This window comes from Zootoca vivipara, chromosome 1, assembly GCF_965207765.1.
Source record: "Zootoca vivipara chromosome 1, rZooViv2.hap1.1, whole genome shotgun sequence".
NCBI classification, from domain to species: Eukaryota; Metazoa; Chordata; class Lepidosauria; order Squamata; family Lacertidae; genus Zootoca; species Zootoca vivipara.
This window is the reverse complement of record NC_142582.1, coordinates 23,481,274-23,505,486: the sequence shown is the minus strand read 5'-3', so window position 1 is coordinate 23,505,486 and position 24,213 is coordinate 23,481,274. Positions and strand designations below refer to the sequence as shown.

General features: G+C 42.4%; 1 long non-coding RNA gene across 1 annotated transcript; it reads right to left on the bottom strand.

The window, feature by feature from the left end:
• Positions 1-261: 261 nt before the first annotated feature.
• Positions 262-15,655, bottom strand: LOC148687499 (uncharacterized). The gene is made up of 2 exons (XR_015947811.1): positions 15,597-15,655; positions 262-1,130 (listed from the first exon to the last, which is right to left on the bottom strand). It is a non-coding gene; the product is annotated as an uncharacterized LOC148687499 (long non-coding RNA).
• Positions 15,656-24,213: the final 8,558 nt, after the last annotated feature.

Here is a 24,213-nt window from a genome sequence, read left to right as displayed (position 1 = left end):
CATCTTGTGATCAATTATGTGATGTGAGGCTTACCTGAGCCCCCCAATATTTTATTGCCACCCCTGCTCTCTTATAATACTAGAACGCCTGGACATTCAATGAAATGGAGTGTTGGAAGATTCAGGACACATAAAAGTACTTCTTCACTCAGGGCATAGTTAAATGATGGTACTCACTCCCATAGTGTAGCCTTATTTGCTGATAAGGGTCCTTAAGTTGCGCCCTGGCAGGACAGAGATAGCCAATAATGACACCGGGGGTTGAATCCAGAGAAAGAGTTTAATTCTTAATTAATTAAGAGACTCTTGGTGGTCAAGCCTCACGACAAGAGCAAAGAAACACAAATTTGCAAAGATTCTTATACACTTCTTTGGGCTCCTTCCCCCTCCTCTGTAAGAGTGCACACACACTCTGTCCAGTCCTTCTCATAAACACAAAAGGGGTCACAAGTACATATAAGGAAGATCCGTGTCCGGTCCTGTGCATAAACACATGCTGACTCAACAAAGCCTTCAGCCTTCAGTAAGCCTTCAGTTTACGCATCAAGCTAGCAACTTCCAGCGTCAGGCTGGAAGTGCATCATCGCTGATAATAAGCCCCTCTCTGCCTCTCGTTCTGTCCCCCAGACAAGGCCAGCTCTTACCCTTGATAGCAAGTCTCACTGTTACATTGCACTTTGACACACAGAGGCATAGAGGCAAAGAGGAAAGCATTTTAAGAAGCATTTTAGGAGGAATATTGGGGGCTAAGCCATACAATCAGAATTATACTATAGGATCAGATTTAGCTCAATAACACAATTGGCAAACCTCTCCCTTCAATGGGAGGCAGTGATGGCCTCCAAGTCAGATGGCTTTAAGAGAGGATTAGACAAATCCATGGAGGACAAATCTATTAAAGGTGGTTAGCAATGATGTTGATGTTCTGCCTCCACTATCGGAGGCATCATGCCGGGAATCGCAGGTGGGAAGAGTGCTGTTTCCCACCGACATATGGTTGGCCACTGTGAGGAGAGGATGCTGGACTAGATGGTCCACTGGCCTGATCCAGCAGGGCTCTTCTTATTTTCTTATGACCAGTGGTCCCATTTGTCTGGTAAACAGGACTCCTGCTAAATCACCAGATCCATCTACAAGGAAGAAATGAGATGTTTCCAAAAGCTACTCAACTTGCTTCTAAACTTTCAGGACAGCATTGTGCTCTGCCCAAGTGTTCCCTAATTGTGATCTATTGGGAAGAACTGAAGGTTTAATGGACCTGAAAACATACACATTCACCTACATGGTTCTGTATTTCTGTTAGCACAGAGTGAAACACTGCGAGAATATTAGCTGCCTAAACATCTGTAAAAGCATTATTCTTTATGACATCTGTGCTCGTGTTACCTCACTTTCATTGCACATATTTCTAGTGACTAATCATGTTGGCAAACAGAAAAAACAAATGTTTTATTAGAATGGGTATCAACAATCTTAAGGATTTTTTTAAAAAAAAATCATGAAAGAGCTTTATTTGTGGATAGAAAGGAGTGCAAACAAAATTTTAAAGTAGTTTTTAAAATAGATTTTATTAAAGTTTGAAAAAGGATACAAAGGTCAATATCAAATATATTTTTATCAAAGGTAAAAAAAAACCTAATGTAAACAAAACGCAAACCAAGAAGAAAGAAAGAAAGAAGAGACCTTCTGATTATTTATCTGTCAGTTATATATAGAAAATAGCATCCACTCCAAGATAACACCTAACAGTTCCACTTGCTATAAACCAATATTATCTTCAATCCTCAAAACCAGATATAAGTCCATTTTCTTTTTCATACAAAAAGTCTATAAGGAATTTCCAATCTTTAGTAAATGCTGACAATGATTTTTCTCTGATTAAACACATCAACTTCACCACCTTAGTTAAGTCCAATAATTTTAGCAATCATTCTTCCATGGAAGGTACTGATAAATCTTTCTATCTTTGTGCATATAAAAGTGTCACTGCGGCAGTCGTGTATTGAAATAAAGTTCCATAGTCAACATCTAAAAGTAGTTTTGATATCTATATGATGCAATTATACAAATTATACAGACTGACCTTTTTTTTTTAATAATGAGCAGGACAGGAATATAGGAAGGTGGTTTATAGCGAGCCAGACCATTAGTTCCACCTCTGCATTCTCTCCACTGATTGGTAGAAGTGATCCAGTATCTCAGATAGGGATTTATTTATTTTTACATTCCCCTGGGGATGCCAGGGGATGGCGTTGAGCTCATTTTATCATTTCAAGATTACTATGTGTGGCGTGTGTTTTTCCAATACGCATTTTCCCAGCACTCTGCAGCCTCGCTAGCTACTTGATCTTGCTGATCCAATATAACACAATGGGCACAGTTACCTCATGATGTCTTCCCCCGAGGTTTAACTGAAGCACAAGAAGTCACAGAGGTGGTGAGATCAGTGCTGTCACTGAGTTTGTTTTCAAGGAAAGTCCTTCCTTTACCTGGGGGGGGGGGGTGGACTTTTCACACTGGTTTATTCAAAAGTCAAAAAGGCGTCATATGAAATGAAAACAACAGAACACCTGACAACTGCACAGTAGACAGCCGTCCAGTCATCCCATGGATATGGGAAAACACAGTAAATGCCACAAGTAGGAAATTCAGGAAGGAAAGGTGTAGACCACTGAAAAGACAATTTGTAGAATGGTGGGGGAGCGAAGAAGAAGAAGAAGAAGAAGAAGAAGAAGAAGAAGAAGAAGAAGAAGAAGAAGAAGAAGAAGAAGAAGAAGAAGAAGAAGGAGGAGGAGGAGGAGGAGGAGGAGGAGAAGGAGAAGGAGAAGGAGAAGGAGAAGGAGAAGGAGAAGGAGAAGAAGAAGAAGAAGAAGAAGAAGAAGAAGAAGAAGAAGAAGAAGAAGAAGAAGAAGAAGAAGAAGAAGAAGAAGAAGAGGAGGAGGAGGAGGAGGAGTAGTTTGGATTTGATATCCCGCTTTATCACTACCCGGAGGAGTCTCAAAGCAGCTAACATTCTCCTTTCCCTTCCTCCCCCACAACAAACACTCTGTGAGATGAGTGAGGCTGAGAGACTTCAGAGAAGTGTGACAAGCCCAAGGTCACTGAGCAGCTGCATGTGGAGGAGCCAAGATGCGAACCCGGTTCCCCAGATTACGAGTCTACCGCTCTTATCCATTACACCACACTGGCGTGCATCAAAATAAATTGCGTCACCAATAAATCACCAATTTTACTGGTGTCAGCCGCCCTGAGCCCGGTTTCGACTGGGGAGGGTGGGGTATAAATTATTATTATTATTATTATTATTATTATTATTATTATTATTATTATTAAAATCTCTACTCACTATCCATGATAATTCCTCCAAATCTTCCTCTCCCCTTGCATAATTTAAAAATGCAGTTTCTTTTCTCAGAGAATGATTAAGAGTGAGTTTTTTTTTTGAAAAATAAATAAATAAATAAGCAAGCAAGCACAGGAGACATTTTCAGCACAGTACCACTTTGGATTACTCTCCTAATTGTGCTGAGTGATTTATCTCACTACTCATTCAAGGGCTCAAATATCAGACATAAGCACACCTATTATTCGTTCTAGAACCCATAAGAGTAATGAACAGTTACCACTTTGGAGATATATATGTAGACACACACACACACACACACAGAGAGAGAGAGAGAGAGAGAGAGAGAGAGAGAGAGAGAGAGAGAGAGAGAGAGAGAGAGAGAGAGAGAGAGAGAGAGAGAGACATTCTGCTGCTGTCAGTCTTCCTCCTCCATTCTTCAGCCATTATGGCTTGGTAAATACTTACCATGGTAAGTATTAATAACTCTTCTGCTATCTTCCTGAATACTTGCTGATCAGATTCTTGCTCTTGCAAGTTTCTATTTCAATCTGTAATTACCGTTCCATAATTGCGCCAAAGCAGCAACATCTGCTGTGGCTCATTACCATTTCTTCTCATTGCCTTAAAGCTTTTTTTTAATGCACTTTAAAAGAATCTTGGATTATGTTATCATTATGGGTGTTTTTTTCTGATGCCTTCAGCAAAAGCGAGGCAAAGGATGTCAAAAATAATTCAGAAAGCCCTGGTTTGTCAAGGAGTTTCGGAGAACAGTGGATAAAAATGTGCACACTTATTCCCATGGCATATAAAGTTTCCTATTTCCTATTTCCTATTATATTATATTTTATTTTATTTTCATACCACCCTTCATCCAAAGACCACAGGGCGGTTTACAGTATAAAACATAAAAGGCATAACATAACAGCAACAGGAAACAATACCCCTCGCTAGTCTGTTAGTCTGAAATAGACATCATTCACTCACACAATTTATATAGGAAATCATGGCAATGTCATTGCCATCCTGTTGCATTGAAATGTTTTCATATGTGTTGGAAAATACTGATGTATTAGATTTGGAAGGCTATGACAATGCATTTGGTTGGCATGCATATCTGTGGTATGACAAGGTGAAGGTTCACAAAGAACCATATGATCAGAAAATCATTGTATAATGTTTGGATTAGATATAAAGATCTGTTAGAAAGAAAAACACCTAAATGGATTTCACCTTTGGAGGCTAAAGCACATAAAAGATTGAATATGGAAACCAGTTGGTTAAAATATAGGGACATGTTGACAGAAGAAGGAGACAAAGAATGTTATGATATTGTGGGCAAAGGATGTGGGACATAATATTCTGATGGAAGATTGGGGAAAATTATGGAAACAGAATTTGAAATTTACTGCGTGTAATCTTTTAAGAGAAAATATAATGAAAATTATGTATAGATGGTATCTTACACCAGTAAAATTAGCTAAGATCTATCATAACCATGATAATAAATGTTGGAAATGTAAGAAAGAGGAAGGATCTTTTTATCATATGTGGTGGACTTGCCCACTAGTAAGGGATTTCTGGGAGAAGATTTATAATGAACTAAATAGAGTGTTGAAAAACACATTAATAAGAAACCAGAATCCTTTCTATTGGGTATAGTTGGAAAAGAGATTCCCAAGAAAAACGTTAATTTTTTTATGTATGCTACAACGGTGGCAAGAGTATTATTAGCCAAGAACCGGAAGACCCAAGAATTACCAACATTGGACGATTGGCAAATGAAAATGATGGAGTACATGGAACTGGCTGAGATGACCGGGAGAATACGCGACTGGGGAGAAGAAGCAACAGAAGAAGAGTGGAAAGACTTTAAAGTTTATTTTTAAAAATATGGTAAAATTGTATATTGAGATTAGATTTAGAAGTTTATAGAAACTGCGGGTTTGAGAATTATGTTAAGTAAATTGATGTATGAGAGATCTGAAATTGCAAGGAGTTTTAAACAATGAATTGGAAATTGCTAAAGATGAATGAGAAATGAACCGCAGATAGGGGGAACTCGAGGAAGTCCCCTCTTACAATGTTAAAGGAAAAGGATTATGGTATTTTGATTTTTGTGTTTTTATTGTTATTTGTGTAATGTTATTTTTTCTTGTTATTTTTGTTTGTATTTGTTGTGTTTAAAGTGTTGTGTTTCCCTGTAAAACTAATAAAAATTATTTTTAAAAAAGAAGAAATGTTTTCATATGTAATATATATATATATATATATATATATATATATATATATATATATACATACATACATACATATAATTTGTGATTATTTCTTTTCTTTTCTATTTTTTTTTGGGGGGGATCCTTTTGTTTAAAATTGAATTGCAGTGCCAACGTAACCAATGAGGTAACAAACTATTCAGGCATTTCAATGTTGCTGTCTCTTTAAATAATTGTTTCTTCCTTGTCCTACTTTAAAAAGAAAGAAAGAGAAGAAATGGCCAATTAGTTTCTTCCTGTACAATTGCCATGGCTTTCTCATTCCTGAATTGCAATTTGCTTTCAGTTCTGTTTCATGTGGGGGGCTTTAAGGACTGGTTTCCCCTTAATGGCCAGAACAATTGCTTGCTAATTTGTTTAAATTTCATTTTTGTAGTGATCATATGCTTTAATAAATCAATTAACAATTACTGTGGACAGCGGCGTAGCTAGCCGCCTGGCTGCCCGGGGCGGCAAACCCAAAGGCACCCCGCTGGGGGGGGCGGGGTGTCCATCACGCGCATGTGTCGCGCATCACAACGCATGCATCATGGCAGATTGAGGTGCTTGCTTGGCATGTAACATATTGCTTGCTGTTTAGAATAAAATCTTCAATCTTCTCACTCAGTTGTGTTTTGTATTGCTTCTGAATCTCATTTTAAAAGAACCACCTTGCATTGGCCAAGACAGAGGAAGAGGAGGAACAATTAGGAAACGCATTGATTTAGATATTTACATTTATATGCCGCCTAGAAGCTCAAGGTGGTTCTCACCCACATTTTACCCTCTCAGCCACCCTGTGAGGGAGGTTAGGCTAAGAGATAGCAAATGCCCCAAGGTCACTTCATGGCTGAGTGAGGATTTGATCCCTGGTCTCCTAGTCTAACCACCACGCCATAGTGATGAATCAGCAGTTAGAACAATAGATTTTGCCTCCATATGCTGGAGGTCTTTGGCTTTCTGACAGCTCAATGAAGCCAATTACTTTTGTACAATGTTTAATAATGCATTTCTATTTAAATCTGTAATTTGTTTTATAGAGAGCCTAAAAACACATTCCAGGTTAATATTTGTTAGTAACATGAGCATTAGTTTTTGCCAGTGAATCAATATTTAATAATGAAACAGAAGCTTTTTTTTTTAACCGCGGGGGTGTGTGGGGGATATCTAATGGAAATTATTTGCTTATTCGCGATGATCTTTTTAGAGGAACAATAGCTCTCTCTCTTATCGCTTGCAATGATAAGGCTAACTTCAGCTTTCTTAGCAAATAACTCATCTCTTAAGCTGCACAGTCTTCTTTGAATGTGCTCCTAATTAAAGCATGATATGCAGCTCGCAGTTTCCTCCTTGTCACAAAACTAGAAGGGTTATCATTAGATTTAACCCATCAACACTATTACAAATATTATCTTTGAAAACAGAGTGGCATAAAAGAAGCAGTGATCAGAGTGCAGAAAATATGGTCTGGAGCAACCAACTCCCCACCCCACCCCACCCCACCCCCAAAATTAGAAATGTGATTATGTGGGAGTGCTAAGAAATGGTTCAGTGCAAGTTTGAAGGATTCAGTCCACCATTATGATTCAAAATGTCGTCCAACTGTATCTAAATGTCGACACAAAAAAAATCTACTCCCTGATCTCAGGAAACATCATGCAAAATTTGGTTAAAATTTGCGCAGGTTTCAAAGATTCAGTCTGCAGTGTTGATTCAAAATGGCTTCCAAATGGAATAAAAACTGATCCTTCCTCTCCAGAACTATATTGTGAAATTTGGTTGCCTGGCGAAAAGACAAGCAGACAAGCAAGTTTCCAAAATATGGGTACAGATTTATTATTTTTTTAAGTTGCAGGTGAGCTACTTTGGGGACATTTCTGTTAAATGACAGTATAGGTAAAGGTAAAGGGGCCCCTGACCATCAGGTCCAGTCATGTCCGACTCTGGGGTTGCGGCGCTCATCTCGCTCTATAGGCCAAGGGAGCCGACGTTTGTCTGCAGACAGCTTCCGGGTCATGTGGCCAGCATGACAAAGCTGCTTCTGGCAAACCAGAGCAGCACACGGAAACGCCGTTTACCTTCCCGCCGGAGCGGTCCCTATTTATCTACTTGCACTTTGACATGCTTTCAAACTGCTAGGTTGGCAGGAGCTGGGACCGAGCAACAGGAGCTCACCCCATTGCAGGGATTCGAACCGCCGACCTTCTGATCAGCAAGCCCTAGGCTCAGTGGTTTAACCCACAGCGCCACCTGGGTCCCTAAAATGACAGTATAGGAATGTATTAAAACAACACATAGGGCAGGTTCAGGCTCCTGGGTGCCGTTTTAAACTTTGTTTTTGAAGATTAGGTCATAAACAGGGCATTTGGAAGACAGCGGAAATGGTTGTTTACAATATATAATTGTGAATTAAAAGGTGTGGCATGAAGAGAGTCATAGCATCTGAAAGGTCAGACCATGACCTACTCAAAAATCATTTCCGAAGTCATAATAAAAGTTCTCAAATAGGTACCACGGCAACTTCATTATGGCAACTCATGCCCAATTATTATGAACATGGCTCTGTAACAGGCAAACACCTCTGGCCCAACAACTGAAGAACGAAGTAGAATCTTGATTCTCGAGGGTGGGACTATCTCCATCAGCCCAGGCAATTACTGTGGGATGATGAGAAATGAAGAAAGGATGCAAAGGGCTGGATCAACTTTAATACACTTCAGGGGGCAAAGGGTGAGAAAGGATACAGTATATAGCTTTCTACATAGAAAAATGGGCTTCAGATAATGAACACTCAAATAAGACAAACTTACTTCTATAGAGAGACAGAGGAACATAGCTGCCAAGTTATCCCTTATTTTAAGGGATTTTCCCTTATGCTGAATAGGCTTCCTCGCGAGAAAAGGGAAAACTTGGCAGCTATGCAGAGGAAACTTCTTGCAAAGCTGCAGAAATGCACAGGCAATGCAAGAGTCACAAAACCTTGGAACCGAGAATCATACTGTACATACCAAGGAGGATGCAAACTATTCAGACTAGTTAGTTGAATCCCACCCTATAACTCAGTTTTCTGACTACATTTTACTGCTACTTTTTCTCATGGAAAGTTTTGCTATCTGCAGTAAAATACACAAATTTGAGGCAGTTTCCAGACATGGGGAAAAGACTAAACTTTTGCATATTTAAAATAACAAGTTCTGGAGCGTACAACAGTGTGCACATGAGGAATGCCTTGCCCTAAACCACCCCCATTCTCCCATTACCAACAGTATTCACAGAAGCCCCGCCATCCCTTCTATCCCTGAACAAACATATTGATATATCTCGCCTGACAATTTTACAGCCCCGGCAAGACTGCGGGATAATCGCGAGCTACACCAGCCCGATATATTTTGCTAAGGAGAAGGAATGTCATCTTGCTCTGAAATTATTTTTCTGCGAAAGGCAAGCGCAGGGTAACCAGTTTGATTTGCAGTGGTAAGGATCAAATGGGTTTTTGAGAAAAGCTGGCATTTGGCTACAAGCCACACTCTGGGTCATAAATTACACAGGCAGCTTGATCACAAGAAGCAAATCTGTTTGTTTTATGCCTTTGCTCTTGGTGATTGGGTTACATTTTTTTTTGCTTTGTATTATACCTAAGTGCCTCTGTTCTTTCCATTCAGCCTTCAGAAGGATTCTGGTTTGTACATGCATCTGCAGGGCCAGCCCAAGACATTTTGCTGCTTGAGAAGAAGGAAAAGACTGGGTGCACCCAACTGTATTGGATCTTTTTTTTTCAGCACTGGGGAGCATCATCCACAGCGATTGAGGGCAGCAGAGAGTTCAGGGCAGGATGCAGGTCACACGGCACTTGGGATTCTGTCCTCCAGCACCTCAGCATTGCTCTCCGCTGGAGGACTGAAGTTTGCCTCACAACTTCCTTTTTCTGGAGGCCTCTGATTGGGCTGAATCATGGGCGTAGGCAGGGGGCAGGAGGTGGCAGCTGCCCCCCCTAGAAGCAAAAAATTAATGTATTTTACAGACCATAACCAGCACTTTTCCCCTCCAAAAACTGCTTTAGCAAGAGCAGCACAGTCTCCGCTTGCTGGGGTGGGGAACACAGCTGTAACAAAAACACATCAAATAAATAAAGCAAAGTGGCTACCGGTAGTTAAGCAGTTAAGACAATGGAGCAGATATCCCCAGGCAAGATGTGATAGCTCACCACTTCACCCTATTGTTCTTCGGTGGGAGTTGTTAATGAGCATTCAGGGATCGCATTAAGAGTTCTATTGGCAATTTAATGAGGGTGCAGAGGATTCAATTTGACTAAGGTGGCTCTGCAAGGCTAAAAGGAAGTGAATAAGAAAAAGGGGGCTGTAGCTTTGATAGACACAGTGATGTTTATAAAAAGCAGTGGTGTTCCAGTCTGCCCCTCCTCCTGCATCTGTATACTGTAAATCAGGAGTAGCCACCTCCCAAGAGACTCTGATCTACTCACAGAGTTAAAAACTGGGAGTGATCTACCCCCTTTTGGGGCTCAGGTCAAAGCTGTTGAGTTTTTTTAAGGAAGGGAAGCCCTGTTTTTTGGGGTTTAGGTCAAACTTGTTGAGCTTCTTTTAGGAGGGAGGGAGCCTGAATGATTATAAGTTAATTACCAATCAATTGTCAATATCCTATAAACAAAGGCTCCAACCTGGCCGTGGAATGAGGCTCTAGATCTTGTGAAAAAGTGATGACTGCTTTGTGCCTCAGGGAGTCCCAGTCCACACAACAACAAAGGGTTTAAGACAACTAAATCTGTGGCAGAAAAGAGAGGCTATAGCATGTTCATACTCACTCAATTTGAGAAATTGGAAAGTGAGAGAAAGGAAAAATGACTGGCTTGCCCATTCCTACCTGCAAGGGGGGAAGGAAGAACTGGGAGAAATCACATCCCCTCTTCCATTTGCAATAACTGAGAGGAACCCCATTTTGTGAGTGGAACTCCGCTCACAGATCTCAGGATCCAACCCTTCTTCAGCGCCACCTGTGTGCACTGACATACAGTGTGCTGCAGGAAATCTACTTGACGGTAACACACTTCCTAATAGCTTTGGTTTTTTATTGCCCAATTCGTATAGTTTGCCTACTCTTCCCATCTTCAATGATCCAATGAGCTCCTAAAACACACAAAGCCTTTTGAGGAAAGTGACTAATTCCCCAGTTGCACTGTGGTTTAATGTTGCATTTCATCATTCCCTGTAAAACACACCGCAGGAATAACTTGCCTTCAGCAGAAGAGCAGAATGTTAGAGGGATCACACTAGCTACCCTGGTGTGCTATCATTCCTCCAAGATACCTAACCATATATAGTTTTTTTGCTAGGTTTCTCCCGGAGCTCCCTCCTGAATAAAAACTGAAGAAAAGCATTTCTTCCACACCTGTGTAAACAATGGCAGGGCTACCAAATAAAGATGGTTTTCACAAACCGGTAAACAAACACAAAAATAAACACTGATGCCTCTAAGGGGAAGAAAACTATCTGCTTTAAGAACATAAGACGAGCATCATTGGATCGAGGTCTGGGTAGTCCAACATCCTGTTCCAATGAGAAGCCGTCAAGCAGAAACTCTCTTTAATGAAAGAGATACATCCTCTGGGGCAGTGAGGGGACTTGGGTGGTTTCGTATGGGCTTTTTCTCATGTTATGACCATCATGTGATAGTCAATGGAACTCATTTCTGAAATGTAATGGAGCCTGCCAGAAAAGACCCAATTCCTGTGTTTCACTGTGCAGTGTGGGAATCTGCAGTCAAAATAACTTTCTATGTTTTGCTAAATATGGATATGAAGTGGCTAAGACGCACAGAGTTCCTGATTGCTAGAGAGGGCATTGTGTGACATCATTTCCCTTGAGTTCTCTCCTGACAGGAAGAAGACAAAAAGGTTTAATCCTTTCTACTTCCCTTGCCTCAGAACTCAACCCCCTTTTTTCCACCATGCTTATGAGGCAGACAGGTGTCTGGTCTCCACTTCAAGCAGAGACTTCATTTTGAATTCAACTATGTATTTTGTAATCTAGAAGTAGAATCTGCCTGCCTTGTGTTTGTTACTATCCCTGCTGGAATCAAGTGCAAGACATTGTGTAAGTAAATGCTATTTCTATGCTTAATCTACAGTCTGTTGTGTGATTCTTGTAAAGAGGGAGAAGGGGGAAATCCAATCTGTTACTACAGCTTAGATCAGGCATCCCCGAACTGCGGCCCTCCAGATGTTTTGGCCTACAACGCCCATGATCCTTAGCTAACAGGGCCAGTGGTTGGGGAAGATGGGAATTGTAGTCCAAAACATCTGGAGGGCCGAAGTTTGGGGAGGCCTGGCTTAGATAAACTGCAATAAGGCTACACAGCCTAGTCTCAAAGTTTCTACTTTAATGCTGCAAGGTATGGTGTTTTAAACTCTGCTAACTTAATTGTTTTAAGTTTGAATGTTCTGCTCACACATGTAATAGGGAGGATAAATCGTAAAATACATCCTATCTTGTCTATAAATTCCATCCAGCACGCAGAAGGTACAGAGAAGACTACAGTGGTACCTCAGTTTACAAACTTAATCCGTTCCGGAAGTCCGTTCTTAAACCAAAACCATTCTTAAACCGAGGCATGCCTTCCCTAATGAGGCCTCCCGCCGCCCGTGCCCTTCCACCGTTCGGCTTCCGTCCTTAGACCGAGGTAAAGTTCGCAAACCAGGACACTACTCTCGGTTTTGCGGAGTTCTTAAATTGAATAGTTCGTAAACAGGGCTGTTCTTAAACCAAGATACCACTGTATTAGAAATGGCAAGAAAGGGCCAGCAATCAGTTCAATATCCTGTGAAATGTACCTGTGGGCGAGACATGTTGCTACCTGGATGAAGGGCAAGATGGCACAGAGACCTCATTCCATGGTCAAAAGCCAACTGAACTGGCAGCTGCATCTTATGATGGTATGAAATCATCCACTGCACCAGAGGGCAGCAGACTCTTTTAGGGGACGTAAGGCATGTCCTCTCTTTAAACAGTAAAGAATGACCCAGGAGGCTCAGGAACAACAACCAGAAGGTGGCCACTGCTGCCTTTCCCTGAGGCTACCACCCCACTCCACCTAACAGTAGGGGCGGCCCTGCCTCTAAATCATAAATAGTAGGACCAAAAGGAGGTATGACCAGCAGTAACTGCTCACATACTCTTTTAAGAGCTTTGTAGAACAGCCCTACCTTCCCTGCATGGTCAAAAATGTAAACAGGGCGTTTTGAAGATAGGTGGATCAAATGTTCCATTTCTACCTTCTCTTATCAAAAGTTAACCCAAGGTGGGTAATTATCATTAGAGCAAAGTAGCAATTAATCAAGCTTAAAGCGGGCAGGGAATTTAGGAACAGCACCTTAAAACATCAAAGCTACATAACTCCCCCTCCCAAAAAAATACCAAAGTATATGCATCAAGGTCAGGATGCTCCTGTTAAATATAACCACCAGCCTTTCACAGACCACATAAATTGCTCTTAGTCATTGTTGAATGGAGAACAGAATATCAAGGATGGAGATTTGTGGCCCCAGCCATATTAGCTGGAGCTGATAGGAGCTTAGCTGCCAAGTATCCCGTTTATCACGGGAAACCCCCGGATTGTAATCTGTTTCCCACTGTTCTCCCGAATGGAGAAAAATCCCGGAAATCCTCCGGATCTCCTACCTGCCAGGGAGCCTCCATTTTGGGTGCCACTCTGCCCATGTGTGGGCACTGGAAATCGGGCAGAGCGGCACCAGAAGTCACTTCTACGCATGCCTGGTGGCCATCTTGGTGACCACCAAGATGGCCACTGGGCATGCATAGAAGTGACTTCCGGTGCCGCTCTGCCCAATTTCTGGTGCCCACACATGGGCAGAGCGACCCCGGAAGTTGCTTCTACACAACTTCCGGTGCCACACTGCTGCTGATCCCACATTTTTCAGTGGGAGACTTGGCAAGCATGGATGGGAGTTTGAGTCCCAACTACATCCAGAAGCCACAGGACCCCCATCCCTGTTTTAAATGCTGATGGAAAGAGACAGCCTGAGTTACAGGGGTGCTTTCTACATATGCTCATTAATTCCCCCACTTGCAGACACACTTCTTCTGACAGTTGTTAATAATAAGCTTTTTTTCATTCTCCACCCTTTTCCTACTTGACCATATCCATATTAAAAAAAAATGACTCAGCTTCTCTTTACTTATGATCACAACAGACGGTCTTCAAAAGATTAGTGTCTTTTAAAATTCCATGATGGCTGGGTTGTTTTTAAAGACTGCACTCTTGCAGAGTCTAATTGACTAGATCAAAGACAGAGCCACTGTGGGTTACAATTTTCATGTCTAACCTTCCTTAAATGTGCCAAAATCAACCCATCCCATGCAGCTCAGTTCGAATAATGTCACTCAATATTTACTCCCTATCTTAATTCTTAAGATGTTGTCAAAATAAGAGAGAGAGAGAGAAGGGGGGGGGGAGAGGAAATATCCCTTGGCCTTTAACAAATGCATGACTGAGGAATGCATACTGAATGGGACTGATACCGGCCTCAATAAAGAGCCAACTGTATTGGGTTGGATTCAGACTTAGCTATGCTTAGAGTAGACCCCCTAAAATGAGTTAGTCATGAAGAGCTTAGTTATTTCAATGTGTCTACTCAAACATGATAGGTAGAGCAATCCAAACGAGAGAGAGAAAGAGAGAGAGAGAGAGAGAGAGGGAGAGGGAGAGGGAGAGAGTACAGTGGTAAATTATGCAGTGAAATTTGCCCCATTCCGAACTCCATGCAAGAGTGAGGTTACTGCCTGCCAACCCTGAACCTGGCAGAGGGAAAAACAAGCCTTTAAAACAGTGTTTGACTTCCACCACCCTTTTTGTCAGTGTATCTTGTATTGGGTGGAAGTTCATGGGACTGAGCTGAACAGTTTTTGTTTTGTTCAGATACCACTGGATGCCATTTTTAATCAAGACAGTGGATTGAAATGCTCCAAAACTACAGCGATGGGACCCCTTTGGAGACATCAGCACCCAATTTGGCATGAGAGTTCCTAAGATGGAGGAGTGAGTTTTGGTTTATGTTTCGACAGTTTCAGATGCCATTTGGAATCAATATGGTGGGCCAAAGTGTTCTAAACTTTACTGATTTTCACATATATCAAGATATCTTCGTCCAATTTGGCATGACAATTCCCAAGATTGAAGAGCAGATTTTGGTGTATATTTGGACACCATTGGGTGCCATTTTGAATCAAGATGGCAGACCAAAGCATTCCAAGCTGCACCCATTTGGAGACCTTTTCAGATATCGTGCACAATTTAATACAATGGTTCACAAGATGGAGAGGCCAGTTTTGTCTTTGTTTGAGTACTGTGCACCTTGATTGGGAGCACGGCATATTTGCTGTTCTACTTCAGGCAGCAAAATGTCTTGGGCCAGCCCAATTTGGGATCATTTTATTTTTGTCATTTCCTCAGAGAAAGTTGCAAACACACACACACACACGACACAAACACATCACAAGAGCAGGGCATAGGATACCATATTACCTAATCAAGATACTAAAGGAAATCTGAAAAGCATACAGCACTCTTCACCAAATCAGGTACGGTAGGTTTAAAGCCATCCAAAGTGTTTGCTCCCATGACTTTGTAAGAAGAACGTCCTGGTATGTTCTGGAATATTGTTGCTTGCGTGCCAAGGCCCCGTAACCTGCAGTTCCCTAGTGATTCAGGTTAATGGGTTCAAATAGGGGGCAACTTTATTGGTTGCAGATGTGAGCGGTTTGGCATAGGCATTGGGTGAAGCCAGGCTATATCTCGACTCCTGCCCATCTGCAGGGAGTCCATCTAAGGGTAAACCACCAATAGGGGGAGCCCTATGACTTACATGAAATAGGGGCACCCTGAAGGGTCAGCGGACTTGTCCTCAGTGAATCTGCAATTGTCCTACATCTTATTAGGTATTTCATGGTAATTTCAGAAATTACCATAGTCCTTTAATCTTCCACTCTTCGAGCCATAATGTTGCAGCTGGTGGAGATAAAACATACGATAAGTAAACATAGCCTTAGAATTATTATTATTATTATTATTATTATTTAATCCCTAACTGCAGGAAACCATGAATTATGGTAGGAATGTTTCTATACCAATGGGGAATATTCCGGGAACAAATCTAGATGTGCAGTTATATGCAATCTGAAACAGGGGTTGGGAATCATCCTGGACCAATGGCTGTACCAGCTGGGGCAGAGTGACACTGGAATCTGACAGTATCTGTAGGGTACCAAGCCACCTCATGCTGCATCAGTCCTCGGGGACATGTAAATGCTCTACAGTCAATGGTGTGTGTGTGTGTGTGTGTGTGTGTGCATATGAGTGAGCAGACATTTACAGGTTGTGCATGACACACAACGTCTGTGGCTGACAAGCTGCAATGTATGCTAGAGATGCATTGCTGGGATATATAGCCTATATTAAGGTAAAGGGACCACTGACCATTAGGTCCAGTCGTGACCGACTCTGGGGTTGCGCGCTCATCTCGCATTATTGGCCGAGGGAGCCGGCGTATAGCTTCCAGGTCATGTGGCCAGCATGACAAAGCCGCTTCTGGCAAACCAGAGCAGCACATGGAAACGTCGTTTACCTTCCCGCTATAGCGGTTCCTATTTATCTACTTGCATTTTGATGTGCTTTCGAACTGCTAGGTTGGCAGGAGCAGGGACCAAGCAACGGGAGCTCACCCCGTCACAGGGATTCGAACCGCCGACCTTCTGATCAGCAAGCCCTAGGCTCAGTGGTTTAGCCCACAGCGCCACCTGGGTCCCTATAGCCTATAGTAGATGGTTGCAAAAATAGTCTTCATTCCCCAATGCAAGGATGCTTTTAATTTGGAGTCTCAGAACTTTGTTCAGCCTCAGGCAAGCCGTTGTTCCAGTTCCTCATCTCTATGTTTTCCATCTCCCTTAAATGACAGCTTCACTTTTCACTCCAGCAGCAAAAGAAACATAAGCCACGCTGCTCCAACTACTAAGGCAATTCTTGCACGTTACAAGGTAAGCATCCATTCGCAACAACTGCAGTCGCACTTCCTTTGTTTTAAGGGCTGCCCGTTTCATTATGAATGGTTTGGAGAACTCTGCTAAATCATACTTAATGAAATGCAGTTGAGGTCTTAAATCCAAGGCAAAGGATCAGTGGTGGTGTTCCCCCCCCCTTCTCTCTTCATAACTGTGATGTAATAAATAGAATATGACTTCAATATTATTTTATCCAATGCGCCTATCAATATGTTACATCTTTATAACTTATTAAAGCTAACACCTAATGGAAATATCTACAGGAGTCCCAAAAAGTATAATGAACAATACATTTCTAATACTTTGCTTTATCACCATTGACGGAGAGAGCAGGGGAAAGGCTTATGTAGTTTTCATATGCACAGCTTCAGAGAAGACATCAGAGTTATAACTATAATTGTAAGGAAGCACAATTCTTTGGCAGCATACATAAAATATGGATTTCCTCAATCTGGCCAGTAAATAATGGTGCTAATGAAAGCAGAGAATAGGAAGCACCCTAGGAAACTTTCAAATATACACTCCAGTCTACAATTGCGTCCCTATTTTCATTGGAGAAATGTTGGAGGTTAGAGAGTTATCCAACCCCTGAGCCATGTGAAGGCAGCCCTGTATAGGGAAGTGTTTTTTTAAAAAAATGTTTAATTTTTTTATTATGTTTTTATATACAGTGGAACCTCGGTTTACGCCTACCTCCGTTTACGAAAACCTCCTTTTACGAACGCTGCGGACCCATAAGTGTTTACATCCGGGTTCCACAGTGTCGGATGCGCAGACGTGATCTGCACAGCTCGCGCATGTGCAGAAGTGCTCTATCGGCGCTTCGCGCACGCGCAGAAGCATGCCTTTGGCGAGCAAATGCCTCGGCAAGTGAACGCCTCCGTGGAATGGATTGCGTTCGCAAACCGAGGTACCACTGTATGTTGGAAGCTGCCCAGAGTGGTTGTGGCAACCCAATCAAATGGGCAGAGTATGAATAGTAAAAATGCAGTGTCGCTATCGTTATCATTATCATTATTTAATAGGATATCCCTATTTTCATTGGAGAGATGTTAAAGTTTATGCAATCTAGTATGTTGTTAGAAGCTACAATTCACTGAGCTCCTTGGGAACAGGGATTGATTAAAGTACAGTGGTACCTCGGTTTATGAACACAATTGGTTCCGGAAGTCTGTTCATAAACTGAAGCGAACTTTCCCATTGAAAGTAATGGAAAGTGGATTAATCTGTTCCAGACAGTCTGTGGAGTACTTAAACTGAAGCGTTCATAAACTGAAGTGAACTTTCCCATTGAAAGTAATGGAAAGTGAATTAATCCATTCCAGATGGGTCCGCGGTGTTCGTAAACTGAAAATTTGTAAACCGAGGTATGCATAAACAAAGGTTCCACTGTACTCTGGAAACTATAGCCCTGCAAGGAGAATAAGGGTCTCCTAACAACTCTCAGAAGCCTTATCAAACTACAGTTCTCAGGATTCTTTTGGGGAAACCATGACTAGTTTCCATGTGTGGTGTGGATGTGGATCCTATCTATTTCCATGTAGGCCTCACAGTACACAACATATTCAATTTTAAGGATGTAACTTATTTTTTTTTTCCAAAAGAGACCCAAAATGTATTCTCCCAGCAAGAATTTCATGCTATTGGGTTTGAATGGAAATATGCAGGGCGACTATATAAATCATGGATGTGGAATCCATGGCCATCCTGATGCTGTTGGACTACAACTCCCATAATCCCCGACCATCATCCATGTTGACTGGGGAGTTGTAGTCCAACCACATCTGAAGGGCCAAGTTCCTAGTATAAAGGCTAAAATGGTATTGGGGCATTCATTCACCAACCATAACTCTTACTACAATATTGGAATAGGAAGGTGATTCAGACATACCAGTATGCCAGAAACATCATCATAGCTATTCTGCTCTTACAGTGTGGGGATAGTGATTAAACAGCGCCATGTTTTGCAAGGAAGGGCGCAAGATAGGGTTAACTGGATTAGATTCTTAGTCATCCTCTTGTCTGTTAGATAATTGCAAAAGAAGAGGATTAACTCAGGAAGAGAATTAATTACTGTGTTTTGGTTACAGTGAATAGCTGAGGTCATTATGTGGTTTTTAATTAAACTGTTGATTGATTTTTCTTTAATTATTTTTGAATATGTTATATAGCTGCAATCCTTTATTGTTATTGTTGAGTATGTATGTGTCTTAAAAAAATGATTACGTGAAGAGCCCTTGTGGATTCTGACCCCGAAATGAATCATAACACCCATTTAATGACACTTTAAAACCGAGGTAGGTTTTAAACTCTGAAATGGACATGTCCTCTTCATGGTTTTTTTTTTAAAAGATCAGTTTACCAATGGGGCATATGCTGAAGATGTAGGTATATAGGAAGCTGTAATATAGTGAGTAAGACCACCAGATTCATCTAGTTTAGCAGTTTAGTTTATCATCTAGACTTCCAGTGGCCCTCTAGGGCAGGCATGCCCAAACTTCGGCTCTCCAGATGTTTTGGACTACAATTCCCATCATCCCAGACCACTGGTCCTGTTAGCTAGGGATCATGGGAGTTGTAGGCCAAAACATCTGGAGGGCCGCAGTTTGGGGATGCCTGCTCTAGGGTTTCAGACAGGCAAATCGCACGGTAAACCACAGTTCAACACCGGAGTTAACGCTTTATTAGCAAAATAAAGTCTTCACAGACTTGGCTGAGTGTCAGGTCTACTGTGCACAGCAGCTCATCCCCAGTAGGTCCCATATGGCCCCCTGAATCAGCTGCCAAGATTGAAAGTCCCTGCCACCCCACAGCCGTCTATGTCCCCTCCTCTCCTCTTCCAAGCAACCAGAGACTACACCTGCCTGCAGCCTGCCACTGCTCCGCTCATTTCTGCTCTCTTCTGGTTCTGGGAGACAAGGGGCGAAGGGGGATGTCAGAATTAAAGCCTGGGTATACACTATGCACATAAAGCACTCTGCAACGCTTCAGTTCCCAGGCCCATATCAAGGTAGGTGGCAGCAAAACAATGTGCTTCACCGATATACTGGCCCTCCTCCCTCCAGCTACATTTCCAGACAGGGACCCATTGTGTCCCCTCCCCCCAGCTAGGTCAAGTGCTTATATAAGAGGAGTGTTGAGCCTTTTTTCACCCCAAGGGCCCAAATCCTTCTGGGGGAGCACATCCCACAAGAGGTGCGGATCGGAGGCAAAAGAAGCAACAGCAAGCAAAACAATGGACCTTTGAACCATAGGCGGAACATCAAAGCCAGAGGATTCTACACACACACACACACACACACACGTCTCCATTCTGCACATAGGCAAACATGCTGCATCATCACAATTCAATAGAACAGATTTCAGCCAAACAAAAGCACTCTGAGTGGGAGCAGATCAGGGCTATTAGGCTTAGGGAGGTGTGTGACCTGGTGAAAACCCTGAGGGCTAGATAGGGAAGCACAGGGGCAGAGCAAGCGGGGGTGGGGGTGGTACGCCCCGGATACCGCCCTGGAGGGGGTGTCCCTCAGGGCCGTGCCTCCGAGAAATAAAAAATACAAAAATACAAAGAAAGGCTGCAGGCGTGCCGGCCGAGCAATGTTTTGGGCGCCACGCAGGTGCCTGCTGGAGGGGGGTGGCACTCGGGGCCGTGCCCCCGCCCCACAATCGTCGCCTCAAAAGCCGAGCTCGAAATCTCGCTTGCCGGGCAGGCACGCCTGAAGCATTCTTTTGTATTTTTTTTCTGAGGCTGCCGGGGTTTGGGGCTGGGTTGGGGCCCTGGGAGGAGGTATGGGGCAGGTTAGGCTAGCGAGGCGCCACGTTAGTGGCTGGCTGGCATGATGCCCTTCCCTCCTAACTGGTCCACCCCTCGCCTCTGCGGCTCAGCCCAGCAGCCTCGGAGAAATGAAAAATACAAAAGAAAGCTGTGCATGCTTCGTTACGTGGAGGGGTATCGTCGCCCCCCCCATCTCCAAAGCCACGCGCCTCCAGCCACAAACTCCAGGTAAAAAGCCTGCTTGGTTCAGTGAGCCCGCCCACGCTGAGCGGGCTTCTTACCTGGAGTTTGTAGCTGGAGGCACGCGGCTTTGGAGGCGCGGGGGCGCCGCACCCCCTGGGTGCATGGCAATTTGCCACCCCGGGTGTCGCAGCGCCTCACTATGCCCCTGGGAAAGCAACAAGGACAGAGGTTCCCAACCTTAAATACCCTGGAAATTGACTTTGGAGACCATCTTGAAGTAACAGCATGCTTCTCAGCAATTTCTTTGTTGTCCCTTCAGGATCTGACCAAGATTGGCAAAAAGTGTGTGTGTGGGTGTGTGAGAGAAACCCTTTATAATATTTTATGCCTGTAAAATGTTATTCGTCATTCAGGAGAGCAGTTCCATTTTGAAATCAAGTAAAGATGAAGTGGAAGGTTTCATTCCCCCCCCCCAATTCTAAGAGATAAAACCCTGAGCTTTGTCCTCCCCTTTCTTACATCAGCTGTGATTTATGTAGTGTTTGAATTAACAGTAATGGGCAAATGGCAACAGCCCAGTAGCTCTTTGTACCCAACCGCAAACATAAAGTAAGCAGTTGTGTGCCCCTGTCTTCGGGGCCTGATTGCAGATCTTAACCTGATGTGCTCATTATGCCGCAGAGACAAGTCAAGCTTTAGGATAAATGTGAGCGTCCCACCATCATCATCATAAATAACAATCATCTCACTGAGCAATGAAGTTAAGTGGGAGTTTATTTCCCATGGATTTCCACCCTCTTTAACTGCCCACACTTGCCAAGGAAACAGCGTATTTACAAGAATTTTTAAATGTCATGAATTAAGAATTGATGGCTCAGTGGGAAGTCTTCGATGCGCCGGGTTCAGCAGAGTACAATTAATTTCAAGTTTATCTGTTGCTGTGATCTGCAGGGATGCCTCCACACGGAAGCAACTTGGAACTACAGCTGCTATTTCACACAGTACTTCTTTGGTTCACGATACAGACTGGGTCTGAGCTAACTTGCAGGTGTATTTGATGGCAATATGAAATCTTGGGGTGTGGCTGACATTCTCTTTTCTTGGGATTGGAAGCAACTTGGGATTGGAAGCCCATAAAAGCTCTCCTCAAAGGAGATGTGAGATTTACATGCCTCAAAATTCTTCTCTGGCTTGGATCAGAATTTGAGGCTAAGAAGAATTCCTGGCTGACTCCATTCCCATCTCAGAAAGCCTTTCCCCATCATCCCGCCCAAGAAATTGCACTCCCCTTTCCCAACTTACCCAACTTACCTTACAAAACTGGAACATAATAAGCTACCTTTACAAAGACAGATCATTGGTCCATCCAGCAATAAGATATTGTCCTGGACCGGATATTTTCTGCCCCTGGATTTATTTTCTCTTTCTCTTTTGTGTAGTCTGGCTCTTTCTCCTCTTCTAGGGAAAGACATACCTTGGATGTCTGAGGATGCTCTGTGTAAAAGGAACACACGTTTCCTTGGCTTTGGTTTGCCCCCTAATTACCCAAATATTGCCCCACGTTTCTCTCCATACTGTTAGCTTCCCAACATTTAAAAGCCCTGCAATATGACTGCAATTTATAAGGGAAATAATGTGAGAAATTACCGGTAGCTTCCTTCTTCTTGGCTCTATGAATGCCAACACTTTTACTTACTTGCTCCTCTTTAGCAACATAAAATGCACAACTGCATTAACCCTTGCCTTAATAATCCAGGCCTTTTGTGTTTTAAGCCTTCATGAACATGAAAAGTACAATTAACACCTGACCTTCATAGCATATCTGCTGAGTTCTGCAGAAGAAAACCTGATAAGAAATACAATTGTGTTTATAATAGTAAAATTGTTCTTAGTTTTTCCCCCCTTCCCAAGGAATAGCATCTTGAATTTTCTAACAGATGAAAATTACTGCATTCTGTTTTAAAGTTTTAGCAAGTGTCACTCTGTTACCACACTTTTCAGCTGTCTGAGTCTACTACCCATAGCACCACAGTTGTCTTGGGTGCACCAAACCTTTAACATGCATGATTTACAGTTTTATGAATGTTACCAAATTCAAAAAGAAGTATGTACCAAAGGAGAGGTTACTGAATGCAAATAGTAGGTGCATCACATCTAGAATCCACAGTTGGAGGGTCCTAGTGCAGGGATGGTGAACTTGTGACCCTCCAGATAGTCTTGGACTCTCCAACTCAAATCAACCCTAGCAAGCATGGACAATAGTCAGTGATGATGGGAGTTGTAGTCCAGCAACATCTCCCCATCCTGGAATGTCTTAGACATTTGAAGTTGCCATGGTCCAGAAACACATTTACACCAGAGATCAAGGATAGTATGTTGTGTCAATGTCTTCAGGTTTGGCCACATTTCTTGATAGCTTGGAGTTATGAGTCAGTTTGTACAGTAGAGATACATCTCATCCACAAGTGTACAAGATCTTAGGAGTCCCAGCGTTTTGCAACTTCTAAGTGAAGTGCAACCATCAAGGAGATTACAGATCTTGACAAAGAGGTAAACCTATATGCCCAGTCTCTTCTGAAAGCTTAAGAGCTAATCTCTCAATGGATGCTATGGGGCCACTATTCGGTTGCCTTCAGCTCTGCAGTTCTCTGATCTCTTGTGAAATATAACTTTGCTTTTAGCATTTTGATTCTCATAGATTTTTCTGAGGATATCAACTTTGTTTCCGATTTAAAGAATGTGCAACATGCAGCACTGAGCATGCGGATATTTGGGCCCTTACATTTTTATTGTTTACCATAAAGAAGCACTTAGGAAAATTGGAACACATTATGCTCATGTATTTACACTGCATGGAAAGCACTATTAGAAATGTCACTGTTTTTACATTGATGAAAAATAAGATTAACAACTTAAGGGAAACACAGTGCACAAGGTCTGCTGTACAAGATTTGTCACTGGGGTTTTTATTCTGTTTAATTTTGCTGGGGGGAGTGCAGTTTGAACATCTTTTTAATTCTTTATTTCCAATTAATCAAATAACCTTTATTTATTTCCAAATAATCACATTCATACTCAAACCGTATCAATTTCAGTGAGAGAGTTAATGTTGAGTAAACCTTCATAGGAACGTACTATGGACTCAGCTACATTAGTAAAGAAAAAGTGTTTAAAATGCGTTATAACACGGTGACACCAGATGGCGCTGTGGAGTTCCATCTTTTGGCAATGTGATTTCCCATTATGAGGTTTGCTACACATTTTCCTTATTTTTATTTTTATTTTGATGTGCCTAAATCCAGCTTATATCTCAAGCCCTATTCAGGTGTTGTACCCCACTGATACAACATGGTTGTATGGATCAATGCCTTGTCGTATGGATCAATGCCTTCATGGATCAATGCCTTGTCGTGGCGAAGGGGCTTGAATAACTCAGAGAAGCTATGAGCTATGCCATGCAGGGCCACCCAAGATGGACAGGTCATAGTGGAGAGTTTTGACTAAACGTGATCCACCTGGAGAAGGAACTGGCAAGCCACTCCAGTATCCCTGCCAAGAAAACTCCAT